This window comes from Malus domestica, chromosome 02 (genome assembly GCF_042453785.1).
Source record: "Malus domestica chromosome 02, GDT2T_hap1".
Taxonomy (NCBI): domain Eukaryota; kingdom Viridiplantae; phylum Streptophyta; class Magnoliopsida; order Rosales; family Rosaceae; genus Malus; species Malus domestica.
The window spans coordinates 14426251-14452498 of record NC_091662.1 but is presented as its reverse complement, the minus strand read 5'-3'; the positions used below and the strand labels follow the sequence as shown (position 1 = coordinate 14452498).

Genomic DNA, 26248 nt, shown 5'->3' with positions numbered 1-26248 from the left:
CAGACTTATAAGTGATGCATTTTGGGTCACTCAATATGATCCCAGAATTATATAATTATACTAAGTGACGCTGAAATCGTCACATATTCTTTTGATGGGTGAAGCGGCTTATGTCACATATGTTATAATCAAATAACTATTTAGGAATAATATTTGAGGAATCCATTACTTATTTGTGTTTCGTAATCTAGAATAGCAACTCATAACAATTATAAGGTAATACTTCCCATTTTCATTAATCAACAATTAAACCATATAAGTTCGAATATGTTCAACAACTATACATCCAACAAAATAACATAAACATCCCAAAATCAATCTAACCCATGGTGACCTATCTTAATAATAGCAATTTGTGAAGAAGGGTACCAAGGCCTATACATGGACCGTTTAAGGTACTAACTAACAAAACAAAAGTCTAAGACATATTGAGGTGCTAACAAAAAGGTCTACCGTGTGCATACTTAACTAATACAAAAGACATAATTGAAATCATTCTTCTTCCGAGTCATGTTCTTCTAGTTCAGGATAAACATTTTCACTAGATGGGTTATTACCACCAGATTCCTCGAGTTGTTGTTGGTCTGCCCCTAACTTGCAGCAAAAAAAGCCATAATTTTTTATGCCAAGGTTTCATCATCATTTTGTAAATCCAACTGAGCTCTCAATTGTTCATTTTCCTATTGCAATTTGAGGAAACCATCTGATAGAATCTTGATATGATCTTTCATATCAGTTAACTCAGAACTTGAAGCCATAGAAGAAACACAACTAAAGGTATCCGTACGAGGGAAAAGACCTACACCATTAACAGATTTTCCCTTCCTTCCAAGGTTCTCAGCCATGATTCCAAATTCATCTTCCAATGGTACTTGTATGGAATCGAATATAGTACCTTCAGGCGCTTCTTGGATTAGTTTCTCCCTAACTTCATCATTCTTTTTCTTCATGTTATCCTTTCATATTAAAATACAAACAAATAAGTTTCTTTGTTTCAAACAAATCAGCCAAAATATGCTCAAGAAAACACCACTTAAATACTCGGATATGATCCTGAACTAATGTAGAAGCAAACCATTGGGTATAAACTGTCTTTACATATGATTTTGTAGTTTATGCTTCAATGTGTAACCTTTAAAGTATAACCTTTAAAGTAGTTTATGTTTGAATGTATGTTAGGTATAACCTTTCATCTTCTAGCTAGTTATATTAAGTTTTTTTTTCAATTCAATCTTGCATGTTCACTTTATTTGTGTTTCCTAAGTTGTATCATGTCAAATTTGATTTTTTTAATCTCTATCTCCCTTAAAATGACACAAATGATAAGTCCGTGAATGACTTACATATTTGTCCCGGGCAACATCATTTATCCATTGACAATTCTTGTCTTTATGGAGAGCCCGCCAATTGTCAATCACAGATAATGGATTTCCTTTCTGCTCAATAATGCAGAAACATACATTAGAATATGTAAATTAAATAATGAGTGTAATAAGTAATTTAATTTCATTACCATCTGGGCCTTCCTAGCATGTTGGATAATTGGCCTTGCCCCTCATTTGTGGTGATACTTCTGTTTCTTCCTATTAATAGCATTTTGCTTTGAAAGCTCATACATTACATATTTGGTACATGACATACAAAAGAAGATTTAGTTAGCTATACATGTGTACAATTTGGAAAGTTTCAAGCTCTCAAACTTGTCATATATAACGTCATGTATTTCAGTTATACATATTCATTCACCTTAGAGGGCTATCTCACCTCACCTTCTATACTCTCTCGGTCAACAATGTTAGAAACATCACAAGCTAAGGAGAGAGAAACATATAAACACCAAACTTAAGAAAATTGAATGGAAGATACTCTTTCTGCTACCAAGGGCATTAGGCTAACACAGTTAGTCAGATGAGTATATGATAACCATTTTCAAACATTAAATTTTAACTCTAAATTACCTAAGTGTCATGAAGTAACAATAAACAAACTTCAGATTTTAACTCAAAATTACCTAATTGTAGAGAAGTAACAATCAATTTAACCACAAGGTGAAATTCATTAATGCATGTTACGATATTTTTATTTCAAATATGGCTATTGAAACTATTAGACGATATGGGGTGACTGATGCTGCATATAACTGATGTTTCATGACTGATGCTGCATACATATGGGGTGATTGATTATTAGACGATATGGGGTAACTGATGCTGCATATGACTGAAGCTGCATACTGACTGATTATTAGATGATATGGGGTGACTGATGCTTCATATGACTGATACTGCATAACTGATGCTGCATATGATTGATGTTGCATAACTGATGCTGTATAACTGATGCTGCATAGTGACTAATTATTAGATGATATGGGGTGACTAATACTGCATATGACTGATGCTACATAACTGATGATGCATACATATGGGGTGACTAATGCTGCATATGACTGATGCTACATACTGGCTGATTATTAGACAATATGGGGTGACTGATGTTGCTAGATTTTATGTTTCCTTTTTTCATGGGATTCTCTATTAAGTCTAATCCTTTAATTTGAGGAAGATTGACATTTAGATGACTTGTTGATAGTTATGTGCTAGCTACTTGCTGCACTCCCTTAATTTAAGGAGTGACAACTTTAGGGTTTATTGGGTTAGTAGGATTTGCCAAGGTAGGGTTGCTTGTAACCTTCTACCTCATTATATATCCCCCATTGTACATTCAATCAATCTATGAAAAATACATTCAAACAAACTTAAAATTTCCACAGAAACAAAGGTTATATTACCTTTGCCATATTCCTAATTCTAACCTAATTAAATAGGTGTTTGAGCATATTTGAAAATTACAAGTAAAAAAGTGTGTGGCTGTATAACGAAGTAAGCTAAGATACATAAATCCTATCCTTAACAAAATATATATGTTATAGACAAACAACATGAGATCTTAATCACACTCAAAGAAACAAAATTCATTTAAAACAAACAGTTGAAACACTAATCGGTGGCCTACAAAATGACACTAAGCAGATGAGTTCTATAAGAACAAATCAGATGAATAAAGCCACCAACTACAAGATAGGAAAAATCTCAATAAATAAAGGGAAAATACGAAACAAAAAGTAACAAAGCCAAGATGCAGAAATTTTAGCCATAAATACTGAATTTAAAGAACGAACACGAAAAATGTCTATGCATTTCACTTTGTAAGGATTAACCAGCCTACAACTAAAATGAAAATGAAGAAGCATATAAGGTACGAGCTAGAATGCAAGAGTTATAACTAGAAACACTGTGTTCGAAGAACATGACAAGTCACAATTTCACATTGGAAAATTAAGCAGATGACAACCAAAATGAAAATGAAGCATAAAAGGTTAGAGGTTCTGACTATAAAAATTGAATTTGTGGAACACGACAAGAAGTCTTCATGTTGAAAGAATTGGTTTCTAACTTGGATTTATACTAGAAAAGATTGTATAGAATACATACCAAAAAGAGTGTAGTATTGTAAACATTATCACATAACCAATCCCAATGACTCTTTGGTCTCCCATTCCATATCATATCATTTGGAAGCTTAGCTCGTCCTCTCGCAGGTGTTCCACATGACAAGTAGTGTAGATGCAACCGGTGCCTAAATTGAGAGTACAACTTTGCCATCTTCTTGTCAACATATTCAATAATTTTCGGATGGGATAAGTCCACAACAAATAATACCTATTGTTAAACATAAATATATGCAAGTGAGTGCTTGAAATTACAATGAATAAATTGAATTAAATTCAAAACTCACAAGCAACTTCTCTTGTAGTTTCTTCTTTCTGAAGCTGGGACCTTAAACCATCTCTCATAGCAAACCGGTGAATAAGTCCGAACAATATTCCCTATCTTGGACGTGAAAAAACCTGACACAACTGGATCACTTGGAACTTGATGTTTAAAATCAAAGATGATTGGCATCTTCAGCCTGTTATTGGCCTCTGAAATATCATGGACGCCTTTCCCACATGACTTTCCACGAGTAATCTTTTTTGCAAAAAAATCAAAATCTGTCTCTAGAAAAATATACATATCTCTAATCAATGTAATGTGTTGTTTAAAACTACGTTAATAAGGAAAAAGTAAATAATTGTAACTACCTTTCTTACCTGGGTTAGTGTTTGTTGGCGAAGGTGCATGTGGTGATGGAAGAGGTGTTGGTGGAGGAGGTAGTGGATGAGGTGCAAGTGCATCATTTGGAGGAGGAGGTAAGGGATCCCTCACCTGTTTCACCCTCTTTCCTCACGGAGGTGCATGTGATGGTGGAGGTGGTGGTGGTGGAGGAGGTGGTGGTGGCAGAAGAGGTGGCGGATGAGGTGGTGGTGGCAGCGTAAATGCATCATTTGGAGGAGGAGGTAAAGGATCCATCACCCGCTTCACCCTTTTTCCTCGTTGTGTAGAAGTTGCCATCTAAATATGAAACATAAAAGTAAATAACATAACCAAAATATTAATATATACAAACACAAACCATTATAAGCATAGTGACTATTTGTAAAATGACAGGCAAATATATTTACTATTGTAGGATAATAAACATTAATTTATAATGCATAGATCTCACCATAGTCATCAATTGTAATCATCATTAGTATCATTGGTTCCAACATTCTTCTCCTCCTCATCCTCTTCCTCCTCCTTTTCCTCATCATTTTCTTCATCTTCCTCCTCATCCATCTATAGCCCTAGCATTCTTCGAACCTCCTCGTTGTTAATATCAAAAGATTCAGGATCAACATCATCTCTACATAATGATATATCAACTTCATTGTCATTATGGACCCACCTTGTAGAATTTTCAGTTTCATCTACATACTCATCATCGTCTTCGTCATTGGCATTGTCCTCATCCTTCTTATCCTCATCATCATCTTTCTCAGGAATATCCCAAATGTGTCTATGTTGTATCTTTTGCACAACTTTCCATGGATGACCCAATTTTAAGTCATCAATATAAAATACTTGATGTCCTTGTTTAGCATACGGATCATCATCGTACCAACGATTATTTACATTCAATGATGTAAGATGATAATCCCGTATAACTTTTTTACCTCTTGTATCTGTATTGTACCAATGACATTTGAAAAGAATCACCTTAAAACCTCTAGTAAATTGTACTTTAAGGACATTAACTAAGATTCCATAAAAGTTACATGTTTCACCATTATGCGACCTCGACATCATAACCCCACTGTTCTGTGTTGTATGGTTTTGATCAACATGTCTGACCAAATATCGAATGTCATTCATAATACAACCTGTGTATTGGACAATATGTTGATCTGGACCTTGGGCTAATGAAAAAATCTCTTCACTAACCAATATAGGCTCTTGATAATACAATGACGTGACCCACTACCTAAACCATTCTAGAAACAACTGTCTATGCCTTTGTTGTACATTAGCATGACTATCTCTTTCCAAAATCTCGATATGCTCACTGCATAAATAAATAAAATGTAAGTGAAAGTTGTGGAATTATAATTATTTAAATAAATGTTCAACTATTACTATCACATACTTTCTGAAGTCTTCTATTTCGTTGCAATTATCTAAGATACACCAATAAGCCACTTCTATATCTTCCTTTGAAAGTTGAACCATTACATGAGCACCAAATGGACGTGCTTTTTGAGCAAACACTGTGTTTGTACCATACTTAGGGCCTCCGTATTTAGATTTCGTACAAATACTCGGGGGACTTAAATGTAATTATGTAATAAAGGAAGTGGCAAATATGTAATAAGTGAGGAGCCCTTATTCTATAAAATGACTCATCACCCTCACAATTAGGGGAGACCAATTTCTTAGGCCATGGAAGGGCTCTCTCACCCTCAGAAGCTCTTTCCATCTCTCTCCCTCACAAACAAAGAAATACATAATCTGTGTGGACGTAGCCCAAATCTTGGGGTGAACCACGATACATCTTGTGTTATTTACATTTCTTGCAGATTCACGGTCGGATTACGTTGTTCCAAGACCTCCGATTTTGTGCATCAAAATTTGGCGCCGTCTGTGGGAATCAGTACGAAAAGTTGTGTCGGTTCTCTTTCATTTTTTCACATCCACCGTGGATTTGCAAAATCTGCAAAAAAATCCAGAGCTTTCCCAGAAATCTGCAAAACCCAAGAGACAACCAAAACTCTATATACCTCTCTCTTGCTTCTGATTTCTTTTACCACTTCAAACAAAACACCACAAACTCTCTTTCTCGCTCACTGAATCCGAATATATTACATTAAACCTTAAACAATCTGGTACTATTTTGAAGTTGTTTGCCTTCATTTCATGGTCAAATGGCGAGCAAGAAAGCCACCACGACACTCAACAAGTTGGCCCTAACCCTGGCATCCCTGAACGCCACTAAATCCTCGAGAATCCCTCTCTCTCGGAGTCGCGCAATCGCAATCGCTATCGCTGCATCTGCCCGGACCTTCAGCAATTCTGCCGTTCCCTTCTCTCGCCCTAACTTTGTTCCCGAGAGCAGAAATGCCGCTTCGACCAAGTATTTGGCAAACGCCTTCACTCGCAACTTCCACTCTACGACTCCTAATTTCTTCTCAGCCACGAGCTCCTCTCAGGCCAATCAGAATGAGTTCATTGAGATGGCATGCGAGGGCATTATTAGTGCCGTTGACGCCGCCAAAAATAGCAAGCAGTAGGTGGTGGAATCTGAGCACTTGATGAAAACACTTTTGGAGCAAAAGGATGTTTTTTAATCTGGGTCGTCGTATACGGATTCCGAGTCAGAGCCCTTGAGTCTCAAGGCCTGGATCTCGCAAGATCCTAGTGTGCTTGGAGACAAGGTGTTTGAAAAATGGGGTGCTGATCTTCCGTTTTTGTTTAAGGTGCTTTCGGTAAGAGGTAAATCTGGAGAAGAGCAAAGCTGGTTTTCTCTCTTTCTCACGGAACTCCACCAGTCCGAAGGCTTAACCCTCATTTATCTAATCCAGCTTCATCCCAAACCAGATGGATATTAGTGTTATACAGGTAGCCGTGGCTTGGAAGTCTGTACCAGTATAGTACAGCAACATATGGAATTAGATCTTCCTAACGTGACAAATCTGCTTGACACGGTGTAGATCTTCCTTATAGTAATTTATTTCCAAGGGTTCCGTGTGGTTCTATCAGTGAGATCAAAGAATGCTCGTGGACAGCAGGGTTCTTATCCTATCAAGCTGTTTTACACTTCCAACATGCCCATCATTTTGCAGTTTGCACTTGTGTTCAACCTTTACTTTATCTCCCAGTTGCTTTACAAGAGGTACAACGGAAATTTCCTTGTGAATCTTTTGGGCAAATGGAAGGAGTCTAAATATTCAGGAGATCAATTCGTTCCTGTCAGTGATGTAGCATATTATATCACTGCACCATCAAGCAGTACAACAGCTATATAGAGCATCATTTTCGACCTGTGTGCAGCTCAACGACCATCTTATGCCCTCTTCCAGTAATTTCTTAAACCCTAAGGACTGAGGTTACTTTTCTCCTGTTCACCTCAGCCTCAACGGCAATAACCAGTCAAACCCAACTCGAAGGAAGAAGAATGGTGAGTATGTGCAGTGCGGTACAGTGGTCACGTGCAAGAGGACTGAAGGTGGGGAGCTGCACGGGAGGAAGAATCATAGGGGAGCACATGGGAGACAACATAAAAAAGAAAGCAAAATAGAAAGCAAAAGCAGAAAGCAAAACAAGGAATAAACACCCCACCAGAATGATTTGATTTACTTTTCTTAGCAGATGTATGATGTGATTTATTTTTCTTATCTTTCGGAGACATCTATATAAACCCCATCAGAGGGTAATAATAATAAAAAAAAAACGGCAAAGCCCAAAATAAATGGGCTGGCATGTTGTGGAGGGCGAAGGCCCATAAGCCCAAAATAGCACCAACCAGATGATCAAAAGTACGCCCAATACTTCAAATTATACATGAGCATTACTCATGTCAATCATATATAAACATTCATGAGCATCACTCATGTCAACATTCATGAGCATCACTCATGTCAACATTCACGAGCATCACTCATGTTAACATCCATGAGCATCATTCATGTCAATTAGCTACAAAAGCTTCATTTACAGAGCTCTAGCTTCAAACAGCTTCATTTACAGAGCTCTAGCTTTAAAAAGCTTCAATTACAGAGCTCTAGCTTTAAAAGCTTCATTTACAGAGCTCTAGCTTAAAAAAAGCTTCATTTACAGAGCTCTAGCTTCAAAAAAGCTTCATTTACAGAGCTCTAGCTTCAAAACTTCACTTGCAAAGCTTCACCTACAAAGCTTCAGTGCAAGGTATACAAATACTGCATCCGAACAACCACCACTTCGGCCCATACATGGATTCAATTTGAAGTTTCCGACCAACAGACTCTATTGACCGAAGACTTGGAAGACTACACTATGTACCATATATTAGACCTCAACTGGGCCTCATGAAAAATACTTGGGGGACTCTAGTCCATCATTCATGTATTGAGGAGCGAGCCCTTATTCTATAAAAGAGACTTCCTCACCACCATTAGAGAGCATCAATTTTAGCCCATATTTATGTATTGAGGAGCGAGACCTTATTTTATAAAAGGGACTCCCTCACCATCATTAGAGAGCATCAATTCTAGCCCATTATTCATGTATTGAGGAGCGAGCCCTTATTCTATAAAAGGGACTCCCTTACCATCATTAGAAAGCATCGCCGCCTACTGAGCAACAGCCTCGCCGCAAGCATCAACTCTAGCCCATCATTTATGTATTGAGAAGCTAGGCCTTATTCTATAAAAGGGACTCCCTCACCTTCAAACGCCACAAGCCAAGCTAACCAAGGCAACATAAGCCATAAGCCGAGCAGCCTCGCAACATGTGCTACTTCTAGTTGAGCATCATTTCAGATTGAACACCGCCTCATATTGAGTATCAGTTCTAAATGATATCTAGTTACTTCAGCTCACACATGGACTGAATTTCAAGTCTCCAGCCAAAAGACTCTCTTGACTGAAGACTTGGGGGACTACTGTTTGTACCATACTTAGGGCCTCCGTATTTAGATCTCGTACAAATACTCGGGGGACTTAAATGTAATTATGTAATAAAGGAAGGGGCAAATATGTAATAAGTGAGGAGCCTTTATTCTATAAAATGACTCTTCCTCACCATCACAATTAGGGAAGGCCAATTTCTTAGGCCATAGAATGGCTCTCTCACCCTCAAAAGCTCTCTTCATCTCCCTCCCTCACAAACAGAGAAATACATAATCAGTGTGGACGTAGCCCAAACCTTGGGATGAACCACGATACATCTTGTGTTATTTACATTTCTTGCAGATTCACGGTCGGATTAAGTTGTTCCAAGACCTCCGGTTTTATGCATCAACACATTGAAATGAGCGCATTGGGATTACTACCATCGTCGTTTCTTTCTGGTCGGGAGAATTCAGTCTCAACTTCACATAAATACATTGAGCAAAAAGTTGAAGACTCATATGCCAAGTGTGCTTCCATAATAGAACCTTCAGGATGAGCTTTGTTACGAACATATTTCTTGTACGAGCCCAACAATCTAGATAAATGAACAATTGTTAGTACGTAGAAATAAAAAAATTATGCAACTAATGGAAACATCATGGCCATTTACCTTTCTACATGATACATCATTCGATAGCAGACTGGTCTTGCCAATTTTTCTTCGAGTGGTAAGTGCACTGCTAAGTGAACCATGGGTACGAAGAATGTAAACGAGAAATTTTTTTCTAGTTTGCACAATATGAGGACAATGTCTTCTTCTAACTTGTCAAGATCAGTAACAGTCAAAGTCTTTGCACATATTTGTTGAAAAAAACTAGAAAACTCAACAATTGGATCATAGATATGCTTTCTCAAATATTTTTGAATTCCCACAGGAAGCACACACGTTGCATCAACACATGACAATCATGGCTTTTCAAACCAAATATACTTCATTCATCCACATTCACTTTATGTGATATATTTGCTGCATAATCATCTAGAAATTTAATTGATTTTAACCAATGCAAGAAATCTTTACGCTCATATGGCTTAAATACATACTGAGCCAAAGGCTTATCCAATGTGTTATGTGCATTTAGTTTTGTTGATGCACAAAATCAGTGAGGACTTTGGTACAACAAAAAGTGTCAAGTTTGTGATCTTCGCTAGATTGCTCCGGTCACTAGTGTGGATAAGTATGTAAATGGATAGAGACATGGAAGCAAACACAAAATGTATGTGGTTCACCTAGATTGGCTATGTCCACGGAGTAGAGGAGTTCTCATTAATTGTGAAGGGTTTACACAAGTACATAGGTTCAAGCTCTCCTTTAGTAAGTACTAGTGAATGATTTAGTACAAATGACAATAGGAAATATTGTGGGAGAATGATCTCTTTTTATAGAAGAGAGTTTCTAGCTTTGTTTAGACATTGACACATGTCGTGTTGTGATTGGCTTATGATGTTGATACGTGCCGTGCTATGATTGGCTTCTGATGTCAACACGTGTCGTATTGTAATTGGCCTCCTGGTTTGAGGGAACCTTTTCTGGGTCCTTGACTGTATAACGTTGACCAGTGCTTAGTAGTTTCGGGATTGGTCAAGTATGGTACAAATAGTGCTCCCCTAAGTTCCAGAGTGAGGGAAGTTCCTCGGTTGGGGACTTGCAAGATCCAAGCAGCTGAGTAATCACAAAACTTCTAAGTACCGAAGTGTGGTATCGTTTTTACTTTCCTTATCTGTCTCAGAGGTAGATGTAGCATCGTCTGTGGAAGTACTTTTCCTCCATCCAGGGGTGGTATCTTTAAATAGTGGAAATGCACAAGGTAATGTATCAATTTCACTTGAAGCTTACTTATAGTTTCAGGCTTGGTCAAGCGCGATACAAACCATGTAGTAGGAGTCCCCCAAGTCGCCAAGCTAGGAGATCTGCCGAAAGAGGTGACAGACATGGTAAGCAATCAGAGCTCCAAGCAATCAATCCCAGATCAGAAGTTTGATTTCAAGTTCTGGCTGATTGTTCTCATTCTCCCTATCTTGCAGGCAGCAAAAAGGATATAGAGAAGAAAAGGAGAAGAGATGATATGAGATACTTTAGTTTTTGAAGAAGTAACTTTCCACGTGCTTATTCTTGAACTGCGCTGGAGGGTTTTTTGGTTTCCTCCAAAGTATAAGGCCGACTCAAGAATTTAAGGGTAAAAACAAGTCCATTAAATCAAGAGTACGTTTGACCTTGATGATATGAGATACTTTTGCTGTTGACAAAGTAATAGATGAATCGGCACCTGTTCTATTGCGTTTATCTCCATATGCTTCCTTGTATCCTTCTCACTTACCCTATCTGTTCCTCAGGCAGATGTGATATCTTTTCTGGAAGCACAAGATGTTGAAGATGAGTACTCGAGAGCAATGCCAGGTAAGTAATTAGGCAAAGGGTTCCAACCAACCAGCTCCTGACTGGAAGCTTGATTCCAAGTGCTGACTGATTGCTCTTTTTCTCCTTATCTTGCAGGTAAGAACAAGGGCAAAGGAAAAAACAGGGAAAAAGCATGATATGGGATACTTTTTCTTTTAACCCTGATGATATGAGATATTCTTGTTCTGGTGTAGCTTGTTTACAGAGGTATTATTGGGGCGAGTAGTAACGATGTTCCTTTACCCTTCTCGGTTATAGCAAAATAGTGGGAGCTGCAAGATTCACGTGTTTTAACTTTGTCATAGCACTTTGAAAAAATGGTCTGTGGTATCTGGAAAGCTGATGTTGCATGCGAAGATTGCAGAAAAATTTTATCCAAGGAAATCTGGCTCTCGAAATTCGGAGAACGGTGCCTCTTCAGTTTTCAAGCAAGTAATCCTGTTAGGGATCTGGCTCTCGAGATTTGGAGAGTGTTGCCTCTTCGATTTTTGAACAAGCAATCCTATTGGGGATCTGGCTCTCGAGATTTAGAGAGCGGTGCCTCTTTGATTTTTGAGAAAGCAATCATGTTGTGAGTCTGGCTTTCGAGATTTGGATAGTGGTGCATCTTCGATATTTGAGAAAGCAATCTTGGTGGGAGTTTGGCTCTCGAGATTCGGAGAGCGGTGCCTCTTCGATTTTTGAGAAAACAATCCTAGTAGGAGTTGGCTCTCGAGATTCGGAGAACAGTGCCTCTTCGATTTTTGAGCAAGTAATCCTATTGGGAGTGTTTTCTCGATGTGAGTAAAGGTTGGGTATTTTTGCCAGTTTGCCTTACCACGGAGCACTGAGGTTGACACACATATGGACTTTCTAGTTATCAAGCATTGGTGCTATTCCTTTACCCTTGTGGATAATGGTAGGGTAGCTGGACTTTCAAAATTTATGTGTCTAAACTTTGTCAGAGATCTTTGGCCAAGTTATCTGTGGTACCCGAGGAGCTGATGTTGCGTGTTAGGATTGTTGACATATTTTATTCAGGAAAATCTGTTTCTCGAAATCCGAAAAGTGGTGCCTCTTCGATTTTTGAATAAACGGCCCTGCTGCCTTTTTTTTATAGGGGCACCAATTGTGTGCAAGGAGTACGTTCAGAGAGTTATTGCTTGTAGGAATTTTCCCCTTATTTTTGTACTTCAGAGATTTATTGGACCTTATTTCTCCTTCATCATTTCTGAAAATGTCTGGCATCCGACCATCGTTTTGACTTGAACTTTGGTGAAGAGGTAGCCATGCCTCCTCAAGACAACATATGGTGCCCATCCTTCTTATCCCCTACTGGTCTTCTTACCGTTAGGGACTCTGTGATGAAGAATGATATGATCGCTGCGGTGGTGGCTAGGAATCTTCTCACTCCCAAAGATAACACACTACTTTCCAAACGGTCTGATGAGTTGGCTATTAAGGATTCTCTGGCTCTCAGTGTGCAGTGTGTAGGTTTTGTGTCTAATATGGCCCAACGCCTATTTTCTCGAACTCGACAAGTTGAATCATTGGCAGCTGAAGTGATAAGTCTCAAACAGAAGATCAGAGGGCTCAAGCATGAGAATAAACAGTTGCACAGACTCGCACATGACTATGCTACAAACATGAAGAGGAAGCTTGACCAGCTGCAGGAATCTGATGGTTAGATTTTACTTGATCATCAGAGGTTTGTAGGTTTGTTCCAAAGGCATTTATCAACCTTTGGTGCCTCCTCATTCTGGAGTTTTGCGCAGTACTGAGGCTTCGAATGATCACCCTCCGATGCCTCCTCTTTCTGGGGCTGCCGACTGCTAAGGCTTCTCCTGAGCAACATTTGTGAAGGCTCTCTCTTGTTTGTTTACTTTGATTCATGTATATGTACATATTTGTAACTTATCGAAGATATTAATAAATAAGCTTTGCTTCATTTCAACGTATTGTGTTAAATACACCAAGGCCTCATTCACTAAGTTCTTTGAATTTTTTTTCTTTTGTTGAAGCTTGTATGTTGAAGCTTTGTGAGTGAAGCATGTAGGTTGAGGTAATGCTCCCTTAATTTCCCGAGTGAGGAAAACCTCTCGGTTGGAGACTTGAAAAATTCAAGTCATTGAATGGTCGTGAGATTTCCGAGTATCAAAGTGCAGTAGCATATGGTAGAGTTCCCCAAGTCTCCGGTCGAAGGAGTTGATGAAGAAGGTGTCTTGCAAGTGAAGTTTGTAGGTAAAGCTTCAACTCCAAAGCTTCACTTACAAAGCTTCAACATAAAAGCTTCACCTACAAAGCTTCAACATAAAAGCTTCAACCCCAAAGCTTCAACATAAAAGCTTCAACTCCAAAGCTTCACCTACAAAGCTTCAACACAAAAGCTTCACCTACAAAGCTTCAACACAAAAGCTTTACCTACAAAGTTTCATCACCAAAGCTTCACCTATAAAGCTTCACCTACAAAGCTTCAATACAAAAGCTTCACCTACAAAGCTTCAACACAAAAGCTTCACCTACAAAGCTTCAACTCCAAAGCTTCACCTATAAAAGCTTCAACATAAAAGCTTCACCTACAAAGCTTCAACATAAAAGCTTCAACTCCAAAGCTTCAACATAAAAGCTTCAACTCCAAAGCTTCACCTACAAAGCTTCAACACAAAATCTTCACCTACAAAGCTTCAACACAAAAGCTTTACCTACAAAGTTTCATCACCAAAGCTTCACCTATAAAGCTTCACCTACAAAGCTTCAATACAAAAGCTTCACCTACAAAGCTTCAACACAAAAGCTTCACCTACAAAGCTTCAACTCCAAAGCTTCACCTACAAAAGCTTCAACATAAAAGCTTCAACATAAAAGCTTCACCTACAAAGCTTCAACATAAAAGCTTCAACTCCAAAGCTTCAACATAAAAGCTTCAACTCCAAAGCTTCACCTACAAAGCTTCAACACAAAAGCTTCACCTACAAAGCTTCAACACAAAAGCTTTACCTACAAAGTTTCATCACCAAAGCTTCACCTATAAAGCTTCACCTACAAAGCTTCAATGCAAAAGGTTCACCTATAAAGCTTCAACACAAAAGCTTCACCTACAAAGCTTCAACTACAAAGCTTCACCTACAAAAGCTTCAACTGTGTAGGTAAAGCTTTTGTGTTGAAGCTTTGTAGGTGAAGCTTTTGTGTTGAAGCTTTGTAGGTGAAGCTTTGGAGTTGAAGCTTTTGTAGGTGAAGCTTTGGAGTTGAAGCTTTTGTAGGTGAAGCTTTGGAGTTGAAGCTTTGTAGGTGAAGCTTTATAGGTGAAGCTTCGGTGATGAAACTTTGTAGGTAAAGCTTTTGTGTTGAAGCTTTGTAGGTGAAGCTTTTGTGTTGAAGCTTTGTAGGTGAAGCTTTGGAGTTGAAGCTTTTATGTTGAAGCTTTGGAGTTGAAGCTTTTATGTTGAAGCTTTGGAGTTGAAGCTTTTATGTTTAAGCTTTGTAGGTGAAGCTTTTGTGTTGAAGCTTTGTAAGTGAAGCTTTGGAGTTGAAGCTTTTGTAGGTGAAGCTTTGAAGTTGAAGCTTTTGTTGGCACCATAAATTGGTTTTGCTTCACACTGTCTTGATCAAGTGTGTGAAGCTTTTGAGAATTGTAGTTGCCCTTCGTTGATGAAGCTTTCTAGACACCATAAATTGATTTTGCTTCACACTATCTTGATCAAGAGTGTGTGAAGCTTTTGAGATTTGTAGTTGCCCTGCATTGATAAAGCTTTATTGGCACCATAAATTGATTTTGCTTCACATTATCTTGATCAAGAGTGTGTGAAGCTTTTGAGATTTGTAGTTGTCTTCCATTGTTGAAGCTTTTGATTTCTACCATAAATTGGTTTTGCTTCACACTATCTTGATCAAGAGTGTGTGAAGCTTTTGAGAATTATGGTTGTCCTCCATTGATGAAGCTTTTGATTTCCACCATAAATTGGTTTTGCTATCTTGATCAAGAGCGTGTGAAGCTTTTGAGAATTATGGTTGTTCTCCATTGATGAAGCTTTGTTGAATTTCCTAATTTCCCTTTTTTTATTTTTTTTATTTTTATTTTTTGATTTTTTGGGAAAACTGGAAATTTGAAAATGTAGGAGAGACAACATATACAAGCCACACCTTGTAATAGTCGAAGGTTTGGATGAACCATATAAATTGAATTTGCTTCGAACAATCTTGATGAAGAGTGTGTGAAGCTTTCTACGAGTTATAGTGTTTGCATTGTTATAGAGGAGAAATGTCTGAAGCAAATGCAAGAGGGCTGAATAGCTTGATCTTCGTATACCATGCACTGAAGTTGTTGTTGGCTTGCAATAAGACTTTGTTGGTGACTATAACTCTTGTTGGGCATAAGTGCTCCTCTAGTTGAGTTGTAAAGCTTGAGGGTTTTTTATTAGTGGTGAATGCTAGGAGTTCACATGTACAAGTTGTACCACTCGTCTTCTAGTTGGTGGAATGAATGGTGAGTTGCTTTCATCACCTGGTTGGTGGTACGAATGTGAGTTCATTCATCACATTTCATCACCTAGTTGGTGGTACGAAGATCAATTCCTTCTTCACCTAGTTGGTGATAAGAGTGGCAAGTTGCCAAATAATATTAGAGTACGGGTTGTATATTTGATCACCTGGTTGATGGCACAAAGGTGAGTTCCTTCTTCACTTGGTTGGTGATAAGAGTGGCAAGTTGCCAAATAATATTAGAGTACGGGTTGTACATTTCATCACCTGGTTGGTGGCACGAAGGTAAGTTCTTTCATCACCTAGTTGGTGAGAATAAGGGCAAGGTGCCAAGGCACATTGTAACAAGTGTCGAATGACACAAAGTATGTTGAACCCTTTTGAAGCACAGTTGGCTTATGTATGAATGTGTTAGAATGTATGATTGAACGAATATACTGTGAAGCTATTCGTTTATTTGTATAGTCTTGTTGACATATACTTAGACTTTGTTTCATGTTGGAAGCATTCATGTTGAAGCTTTGAACCCTAGTGTTTCATTCCTAGGAATGTAAGAGGATTAGGACCGAGTTGTCTAAATCACCTTTTTATTGAATTCATGCCAAATGGTCTTCGTTACATAGGATGCCGAACGGCTGAAGCTTAACACTTGTACAATGTGAATTTACTTGTAATAGTACTTCAAGTGATCAGGGTTCCATAGATGGCTAAGGGTCTTACCATTGGAGCTTCTAAGCTTGTAGGAGCCAGGGCGACTGATGCCAACAATTGCAAATGGTCTATCCCAGTTTGGACTAAGTGTTCTTTCACTCGGGACTCTGTCGTAGGGTAATCTTTTCTTTAATACCCAGTCCCTCACTTTGAAAGAACGAGGTTTGACCCTTGAGTCATAGTAGTTGGAGATGGGCTGCTTGTAGGCGACATTGCATAAGTGAGCCTGGATGTCTTTTGAAGTTACATGTTCCTTGATGTCGAGGATTGTTTGGATCTTCTCGGGATTAGCTTCAATGCCTCATTGGCTAATCATGAAGCCCAAGAATTTGCCAGAGCCTACGCAGAAGGCACATTTGTTGGAGTTCAACCTTATTCGATACCTTTTCATAATGGTGAAAGTTTCAGATAGGTTGGTGATGTGTTGGTCAACATGTTTGCTCTTGACTAGCATATCATCAACGTAAACTTCCATACTCTTCCCAATCTGTTCAGCGAACATTGAATTGACTAGCCTCTGATAAGTCGCCCCTGCATTCTTTAGGCCGAAGGGCATGACTTTATAGCAATATAGTCCCCTGTAAGTAATGAAGGCTGTGTGTTCTTAGTCTGGAAGGTTCATAAGGATTTGGTTGTATAATAAGTAAGCATCCATGAATCTTAGAAGTTCACACCCTACTGTAAAGTCTATAAGTCTGTCAATGAGAGGAAGAGGAAATCTATCATTTGGGCATCATTTGTTTAGGTTGGTGTAGTCGACACACATTATCCACAAGACCTTTTGGAGCAGGAGACTTTCTTTGGTCTGATTTTTCTTAACAATGACCACATTTGCTACCCATGTTGGGTAATTGACTTCGCGGACGAAGTCTATGCCTTTGAGTTTTTCAACTTCTGCCTTCATTGCTTCATATTGTTCAGCGTCATAAGATCTTTGCTTCTGTGTGGTGCCAATCTTCATCATGCGATCCGGATAATCTGTTGAGATAGAGACCTTTTCCAACTTTTCAGTGGGTTGTGCTTGATGGATGAAAGAGTCATCTTGAGGATCGTCGGGTTGACGGTTGCCACCGTGGAGATCCAAGTTGGCTTCGTCCGGGCTGGTTTTTATGACTTGGTCATGTACAAAAGGGTTTCTTTGGGCACATGGAGGTGTTGTTGCTTGACCGAAGTGTTGTAACATGACTGTGCACTAAGTTGATCTCCTATGATGTAACCATTGCCATAGGGGGTTGGAAATTTCATCAACAACATATATGTGGATACCATGGCCTTGAGATCATTGATGCTTGTGCGTCCAAAGCTGACATTGTATGTTGTTGGGCAATCAACCACCAGGAAGTTAGTGGTAATGGTAGCTGTGTAAGGGCATGTACCAATGGTGAAAGGTAAGCGTATGCTCCCTAAAGGTTGCACGATATCACCGGAGAAGCTTATCAGAGGAAAAATTGAGCGATCGAGCAAGTGTTCAACTACATTTAGTGCCCTGAAAGCTTCAGCAAACATGATATTGACCGAAGCCCCCGTGTCTACCATGATTCGTTGTACTTCAAAGTTGGCTATGTGAGCTTCCACGATTAATGGGTCATTGTGAGGGTAGATGATACCTCTTTCTTCCTCAGGGTAGAAACATATTGGATCCCAGTTAAGCTTTTGATACTTGCCTCCCTTGATGTCTTCCACGTGAAACACTTGGTGACCAGGCCTTAAAGTTTGTTCGCTGTTTTTCATGGCCCTGTTGGAAGATTCAAATATAGGTGTGCCGCCGCTTATGGAATATATCACATTCACTTGGCGTTGGTTACGGTTATCCCTTGAAGGGTGAAGGAATAATTGATCAATTTTTCCTTCACGTGCCAAAGCTTCAATATCATTACGAAGGGTGATACACTTCTCGCTGTCATGGCTGTTATGCTCGTGGTAACAGCAAAACGTGCCCATGTTCTTCGTGGGATTGTAACCTGACTGCCTTGGCATTGGCTTCAGTATTAGGTGTGCTATGCTGGGGTAAATGGCCACACATGTGGCGTTCAAAAATGTGTATGTCTCATACCTCGGGGTAGGGCCTGTCCTGACACGTGCTTGGACCACTGTGTTGACTACCTGGGGGCGGGCATTATCGTGGCGATACCCTTGGTTATCGCGATAGTGTCCCTCACTCCTTTTACTAAAATGAGACTGGTAAGGATGGAAATCTTTCCTTTTGCCTTGAAATTGATATATCTATTAACTTGGCAAAGTATTAAGTAAGGCAGGGGGAGACACCACTGCCATTTGGAAGGTTAAGGTCTTCTCATTTGGGTGTGTCTGGCTTTCACTCCCCACTTGCTGATAGGGGATGGTTGTTGGGGGTTTCTCTTGGTATGTCCTTGCCTCGGCGGAGGCATGGTTATAAGCCTGCGTCATCACCTCAAAGTAAGTCTTCCAAGTGCATTGATCATGTACTTAAAGAAACAGTCACGTAGGTCTGCCGTGAAGGCTTTGAGGGCAGTCTTGTCATCTACCTCGGTGCAACGGGAATACTCATGGCTGAAACGGCTAGCATACATACATAATTACTCGTCTGGCTTCTGGCGAATAGTGTACAAGTCATCCGCAGAGTGCAAACGATCAGTCTGGAAAATGTGTTGAGAAATAAACAGTTTCCTCAATTCTTCAAATGTGTCTATCATCTCAGGTGGAAGACGATAATACCAGTTTAGAGCTTTGCCAGAGAGGGTGAAGGGGAAAAGAAGACATCGTTCTTCGTCGGTGTGCATCTGGTATGCCATGGTGGACTCAAAGAGGTTAAGGTGTTCATTTGGGTCATCCTTTCCAGTATAGAGTTGCAAGCCAAGCTTCTGCTTTGTCTTTGCTTGGAGGGGGATGTCGAAGATCCTCCTAGTAAGAGGGTCAGGCCTAGGTTGGTTCCAATCAGGTATCTTAGCTTGTCATTCGGCCTTCAACTTGTTTACTTCTTTAAGGAGCTGTAGGACAAGAGGGTCATGAGTGGAATCATGTACCACTGGAGCTTTCTTTCGTAAATCTCCATCTTCTCTTGGAAGTAGGAAGGTTTGATCAAGAGCATGTGATTTTTCCTTGGACTCGCTGTACTAACTTCCAACGTATGTCTGTCAGAACATCTCTGAGTCCCTTATACCTTCATGTTTCTCTAGGACTTGTTGCCCCTTCCCCAAATTGGTAGCCGGCCTGGGATATGGGAGGGGACCGAGTCTTTCAGAGACTCTTGTGTCATTGATCTTCGAGCTTACATTGAGATTGTCTCGACATTGCTTTAGAAAGTCTCGACAATCGTGAAAGACGACTTTCGATCCTTCCACTCCTTCTATAAGGAGGTGTCTTCCTCCACTCCTCCTGCTTCGGGTTAAAGCAGCTAGGTTGAGAAGAGTCTCATGTTGGTCGCCATTTCGATGAGTAGCTCGTTCCTCAACAGGAATACCCATGTCGAGGGCAAATGACCCTCCGGGTTGGAGGGCACCCAGTTGATGGTTGACTTCCACATAGGTGATAAGCTCGTGTGTTTTAGTATATCTAGCCTCGTAGAGCATCTTGAAGACCTTCTCATATTGCTCTTGGATGATTTCATTCTTCATCGTTATATTGTTGTTCTGAGCCTCCAATTCATCGACTTTAGCCTGAAGAGCAAACTACTTTTGTTCTTTCTTTTGTTGCTTAGCACTAGGTGTGAGGGGGTGTCGTTCTGTGTGATGTGGCTTCCTTCACTCCCCATGTTGGAAAGGGATGCTTGGTCAAAAGAGAGTACGAATGGTGGAAACCAACTTGACAAAGCTTAAGAGAGTAGGAATAAGTGTAGTTCCCATAGACGGCGTCAAATGTTGATGCACAAAATCAGTGAAGACTTTGGTACAACAGAAAGTGTAAGTTTATGACCTTCGCTAGATTACTCCGATTACTAGTGTGGATAAGTATGTAAATGGATAAAGATAGGGAAGCAAACACAAGATGTATGTGGTTTACCCATATTGGCTACGTCCACGGAGTAGATGAGTTCTTATTAATTGTGAAGGGTTTACAAAAGTACATAGGTTCAAGCTTTCATTTAGTAAGTACTAGTGAATGATTTAGTACAAATGACATTAGGAAATTTTGTGGGAGAATGATCTCCTTTTATAAAAGAGAGTTTCTTGCTTTGTTTAGACATTGACACATGTTGTGTTGTGATTGGCTTCTGATGTTGACACGTGTTGCGCTATGAATGGCTTCTGATATCGACACGTGTCGCACTGTGATTGGCCTTCTGGTTAGAGGGAAACTCTTCTGGGTCCTTGACGGTATAACGTTGACCGGTGCTCAGTAGTTTCGGGATTGGTCAAGTATGGTACAAACAAGTTTCAAATGCAAACTCTCTCTAATATTCATGTCTTGTAAATCCATCCGTGCCTTAAGGGTATCCTTCCACTTCCCCATATTCAGCAATGTCCCAATCAAACAGTCAAATATATTCTTCTCAATATGCACAATATCAAGATTATGCCAAATCTTCAATTTGGACCAGTATTCCAACTCGAAAAAAAAATACTCTTCCTTGTCCAATTTAATTCTTTGGCATTCCGCTTCCTCTTCTTATCTTTACTAATATGATGCTTGCCAAGTGAACGAGGTAAAAGGGAATCAAGTTGATCAAGTATGTCATCACTTGAGAATTCTATGGGATGATGTCTCATCTCTTGGCGACCATTAAACAGTTGAGAATTTTTGCGCTATGAGTGATTCATAGGTAACGACGGTGCCCAATATGACAATACTTGTCTCTCAACTTAGTGTAAGATCCATCCTCATTGCACACTGGACATGCCAACTGGCCATAAGTGCTCCAACCTAATAAATATTCATAAGCCGAGAAGTCATTAATGGTCCACATAATAGCTGCACGCAAATTAAATGTACTCTCAGTCATCTTATCATGGGTTGGAACACCATTTTTCCACAGTTCCTTAAGCTCATCAACCAATGGACGCAAATAAACATCAATCTCATTTCCAGGTGCTTTTGGCCCAGGAATTAATAAGGTTAGAAAAGAAAAAGGTTTTTTCATGCATTTCCATAAGGGCAAATTATATGGAAATACAACAACTGGCTATATACTATACTGCTTACTTATATCTGAATAAAGAGTAAACTCATCACTCGTAAGGCCCAATCGGACATTTCGTGGGTCTTGAGCAAAATTAGGGTACATTTGGTCAAATTCTTTCAAGCACTCGAGTCTGATGGATGCCTCATTGTGTTCCCATCATTGATTCTTTTCTCCTTGTGCCAACTCATGTCTTCGCTCATATGCCTCGATATGAACAACCTATGTAGCCTTGGTTTAAGTGGAAAGTATCGTAACACTTTTCTTGGAACTTTCTTCCTCTGCTCATAATGACTATCTTTATACCTTGGCTCATTACAGACTAGACATTTATCTTTCTTTTTATGTTCTTTATTAAATAGTGCACAATCATAGTAGCAAGCATGTATATTTTCACACCCCAATCCAAGACTTTTCAATATCTTCTTACACTCACAAAATGAGTTAGGAACATTGTTAGGCTAAGGACACATCTTCTTCATCATTGCTAACATCTTATCAATTGCCTTGTTTGTCATGTGGTTGTCAACTTTGGTGTAAATCAACTCCACGATGTATGTCAAAACTGTATATTGCTCACATCCAAGATATAGTTCCTTTTGAGCTTCACCAAGCAACATCTCATAAGTATCAACATTTGTCCACGCATTGGTCATATCACCACCCCACATGGTATCTTGGTTCCCCATTGTATCTTCATCATCATCATCATCATCTATTCCTTCAAAGACATCCTCAATCATATTAAACATGTTGACATTAAAGTTACTGGTTGGCTCATGGTTCGTAGATATCGAAGATTCTCCTTGCACTTGTTGGATATGCTCCCTATGATATATCCATCTATCATAATTCATATCCATACCGGAATTCAACAAATGGAGATGAACATCTTCAACTAAGTGAAAAAATGTGTTATGGCAAACTCTACAAGGACATGGTATTTAATTATTCTCGTTCACATGGTGACAAGCAATGTCAATAAATGACTTGATCCCTTTTTTATATTCGGAACTAAGGCGATCCCGACTACGAATCCATTGTCGATCCATGAAATCAGATCACTTCAATCCTAGTATTGAGCTACATACTCTGACATATTTCAATAGGTTGCCATAATAGAATATATATATATATATATATATATATGAATATATATGTAAAATTGTTAAGATAGACGTATAATATAACAACAAAAAACGTCAAGAAGCTTAATTGAAAAATTCACATATCCCAACTCAACAACAACTAGATGCTAAAACAAACGTACTAGAAAATAGAGAAATCATACAAAAATCACCATGCTAGATACAAAATTTGCGATAATCTAACAGAAAAACCACCATGCTTTCAGCATATACATGCACAATACTTCGTATTCATCATTACTATTCAAATGCAATGATTATTTGGCTAGCGGTAGCATTAATAATATGTCATTGTAAATTGCAAGCATTAAAGACAACATACCAACTTGGAGCTTTGGTCTTGTACTTAAGTAATCTTGACCTTAAGCACCTTCAATCCTGAAAATCATGAAAGTATAAAAATTTCATATATGTACAAAGATAAATGTGCATTAGAGTATAGTTAAATGAGAGCGCAATCGTAAGGTACTAGATGTAGTCCACTCTGCAGTTCTTAATCCATTATCTCAAACTATCATATTCACCTTTTCTCACCTTTCCTCTTCATGTCATATAAACACTATTTTTTCCCTGAATCACAATGAAAAACTGATGCTGCATACATATGGGGTGACTGATGCTGCATACATATGGGGTGACTGATGTTGAATATGACTGATGTTGCATAACTGATGCTGCATACATATGGGGTGAATGATGTTGTATATGACTAATGCTGTATATGGATATTAAACGATATGGGGTGACTGATGCTGCCATATTTTATGTTTCCTCTTTCCATGGGATTCTCTATTAAGTCTTAATCCCTTAATTTGAGGAAGATTGACATCTAAATGACTTGTTGATAGTTGTATGCTAGCTAGTTGCAGCACTCCCTTAATTTAAGGAGTGACAACTTTAGGGTTTACCGGGTTAGTAGGATTTACCAAGGTAGGGTTGCTTGTAACCTTCTACCTCATTATATATCCCCTCTTGTACATTCAATCAATCTATGAAAAATACATTCAAACAAACTTAAAATTTCCAGAGAACCCTACGAGTGATCTGTGGAGCTCTACTGGATGGATGTAAGTAGTTTTCATCATTTCTTATATTTATGTGCTACCATATCTCCTACCATCGCCTCTTTTCAGCTAGTCAAATCACAAGAAAGTACACATCTAAAGAATTCCCAGCACAAGTAGCTAGTAAGAAACAGCACTAAGATCATTGTAGGCCTTACCCAAAAATTTTCAAGGCGAACCTAGTCTTGACTCTTGACAACACCTCTCTCAAGAAAGACAACACGTAACTTAATGGTTGCAGACTTCCAACATTTGAACAAAAACAAAAAACAAAAAGATAACACTTAGTCAAGGGACTAAGAAAAAATATAAAAACATATATTAACCACCAAGACCAAAATTTTGACTCCAAAGAGTAAAGAAGAATCAAGACTGGAACAGAAAACTTACTGCTAGTATAACTCTCCCTGAAGCAGAGAACAATTCACCAACAATAGGATCTTTACCGAAAGAAAATCAGAATCTGGGGAACAATTAAAGAAAAAAAAATCCAAAAACAATTAAAGAAACATAGAGAAACAAAGTACCTTGTTGTCAACTGAAAGAACTTGAGAAAAAATAAAACTTCTCTTTCCCCAATTTGATCTTGTTATGTCAAAGAGATAAGAGAGTTAGTGAACGAGAATCAAGGGGTGGGAGAATGGCTGAGGGAGGGAGATGAAGGAGAGGTGGTAGTCGCCGTCGCTGGCAACCACCAAGTAGCCGGTCGTCAAAGTTAGGGTGAAGGAGTAGACGAAAGGGTGCTGAAGACTGGGAAGAAATGAGAATAAATGGATAGGTTTTGTTATTTGGGGGTTTTGATAATTGCATCTATATTTTTTATTTTTAATTCAATATTATATGTGAGGAATGGCTAGGTGGCCTTCCCTCTTCTTATGTGATGAATTTAACATTGCGTCACTAATTAAAGTTTCGTTTGGCGGTAAACTTTCCCGCCCACTTTTTTGTGGCGAATCCAAAAGTATAAGTGACGCAAAATATTTTGGTGTCCTGCAAAAATCTTAAAGTGACGATTTTTAAAAAAGCCTCACTTGTTTTACCTATATGTGATGATTTTTCACGCGCCACAAAAAAATTGGTCACTTAATCCATGTTTTCGTGTAGTGACATTAAAACTGGAAAACTAAGACTTAATCAAATACATCTCTAGCACAAACACTTACATTCCAACAAGTCCCATTGTAAAGGAGGTGCTGGGAATCTGGTTGGATCAATGTGTTTGTGGGAAGAGAGAAGTGGGAGAGGATGAGAGGGATTATTTGAAGAAGAGGGATGATTTGATCAAGAGGAAGACTATTGAGATTGATTTGGGGACCAATTTTCAAAGACTATTTGGGGCTGATGCTGCAGATAGAGTGTTGGGTGCCATTAGAGAAGTTTATGGGGTATGCTTATTGATGGAATGTGTGCTAATCTGGTCACTGCAACAGATGATAAATAATTGTACAAAAGTTGAGGATAAGTAAGGCAAGTCAATTTCAAATCAACTTTATGGATAAGGCAAGTCAATTATGAGTACTAGTAATGTTTGATGGAATAAACTAATCGAATTCAAAACGAATATTGTCACACTATATATCGTTTGTTTAAAAAAAAATTAAAACGAATATTGTGTGGAGAAACATTATATGGAGTATCCCTTTGTTCAAGGGATAATCGCAACATGATCATTTGGCTATTTGGAGAATAACCGGAGGAAAAAAAGACAAATTTATTTTATGTTTTGATATGATCTAATAAATATAAATAAAATCTCCGGTAAATTATATTTTGCATATACTTTGGTTCAAGCCTTTTGATTTTTTTGATTTTTTTTAGGCTAAAATGACCTAATTTCAGCCCATGACTGTTAAAGTTTTTAGTATGACAACTATTTCTCATTACTCTGTATCGTTGATATTTGGTTGATATCTTAATATATGATTTATATGTCATCAATAATTAATCTTAATTAGTTCAACAATTGAAATTTAATTTTTTATCACTTTACCCAAAGTCCATTAAACATTGACACTTTATTATCATGAAGTTTCAAATTTGTTACGTAGCAAAGTATAAGTTCATAACTCGTAAAACTTGTTATGTAGCAAACACGACAAAAATCTCATAAACTTTTTGGGTTCCTTCAAGCTTTGATAACAATGATGAGGTGAGAGACATGGTTTATCTTGCGCAAGACCTCCGTGTGTGAATGATATTTTTAACATCAAATAGATTACGTAATGAATGTTGCATGAACACGATGGTTTATATCTCGCACGACATGAACCAAAGTTTCTCATCTCAGCTTTTATGGAAGTATTTCTT

The 26248-nt window shown here is 38.6% G+C and overlaps 1 long non-coding RNA gene across 3 annotated transcripts; it reads right to left on the bottom strand.

The window, feature by feature from the left end:
• Positions 1–209: 209 nt before the first annotated feature.
• Positions 210–24820, bottom strand: LOC139190412 (uncharacterized). 3 transcript variants are annotated; one of them, XR_011574662.1, is made up of 7 exons: positions 4609–4833; positions 4154–4454; positions 3799–4060; positions 3495–3722; positions 1514–1600; positions 1344–1436; positions 210–956 (listed from the first exon to the last, which is right to left on the bottom strand). It is a non-coding gene; the product is annotated as an uncharacterized lncRNA (long non-coding RNA). The 3 variants fall into 3 exon arrangements; XR_011574661.1 differs by lacking the exon at positions 4609–4833 and adding an exon at positions 24469–24820 and having other exon boundaries at positions 1514–3722; XR_011574660.1 differs by having other exon boundaries at positions 1514–3722.
• Between the last annotated feature and the right edge of the window lie 1428 nt (positions 24821–26248).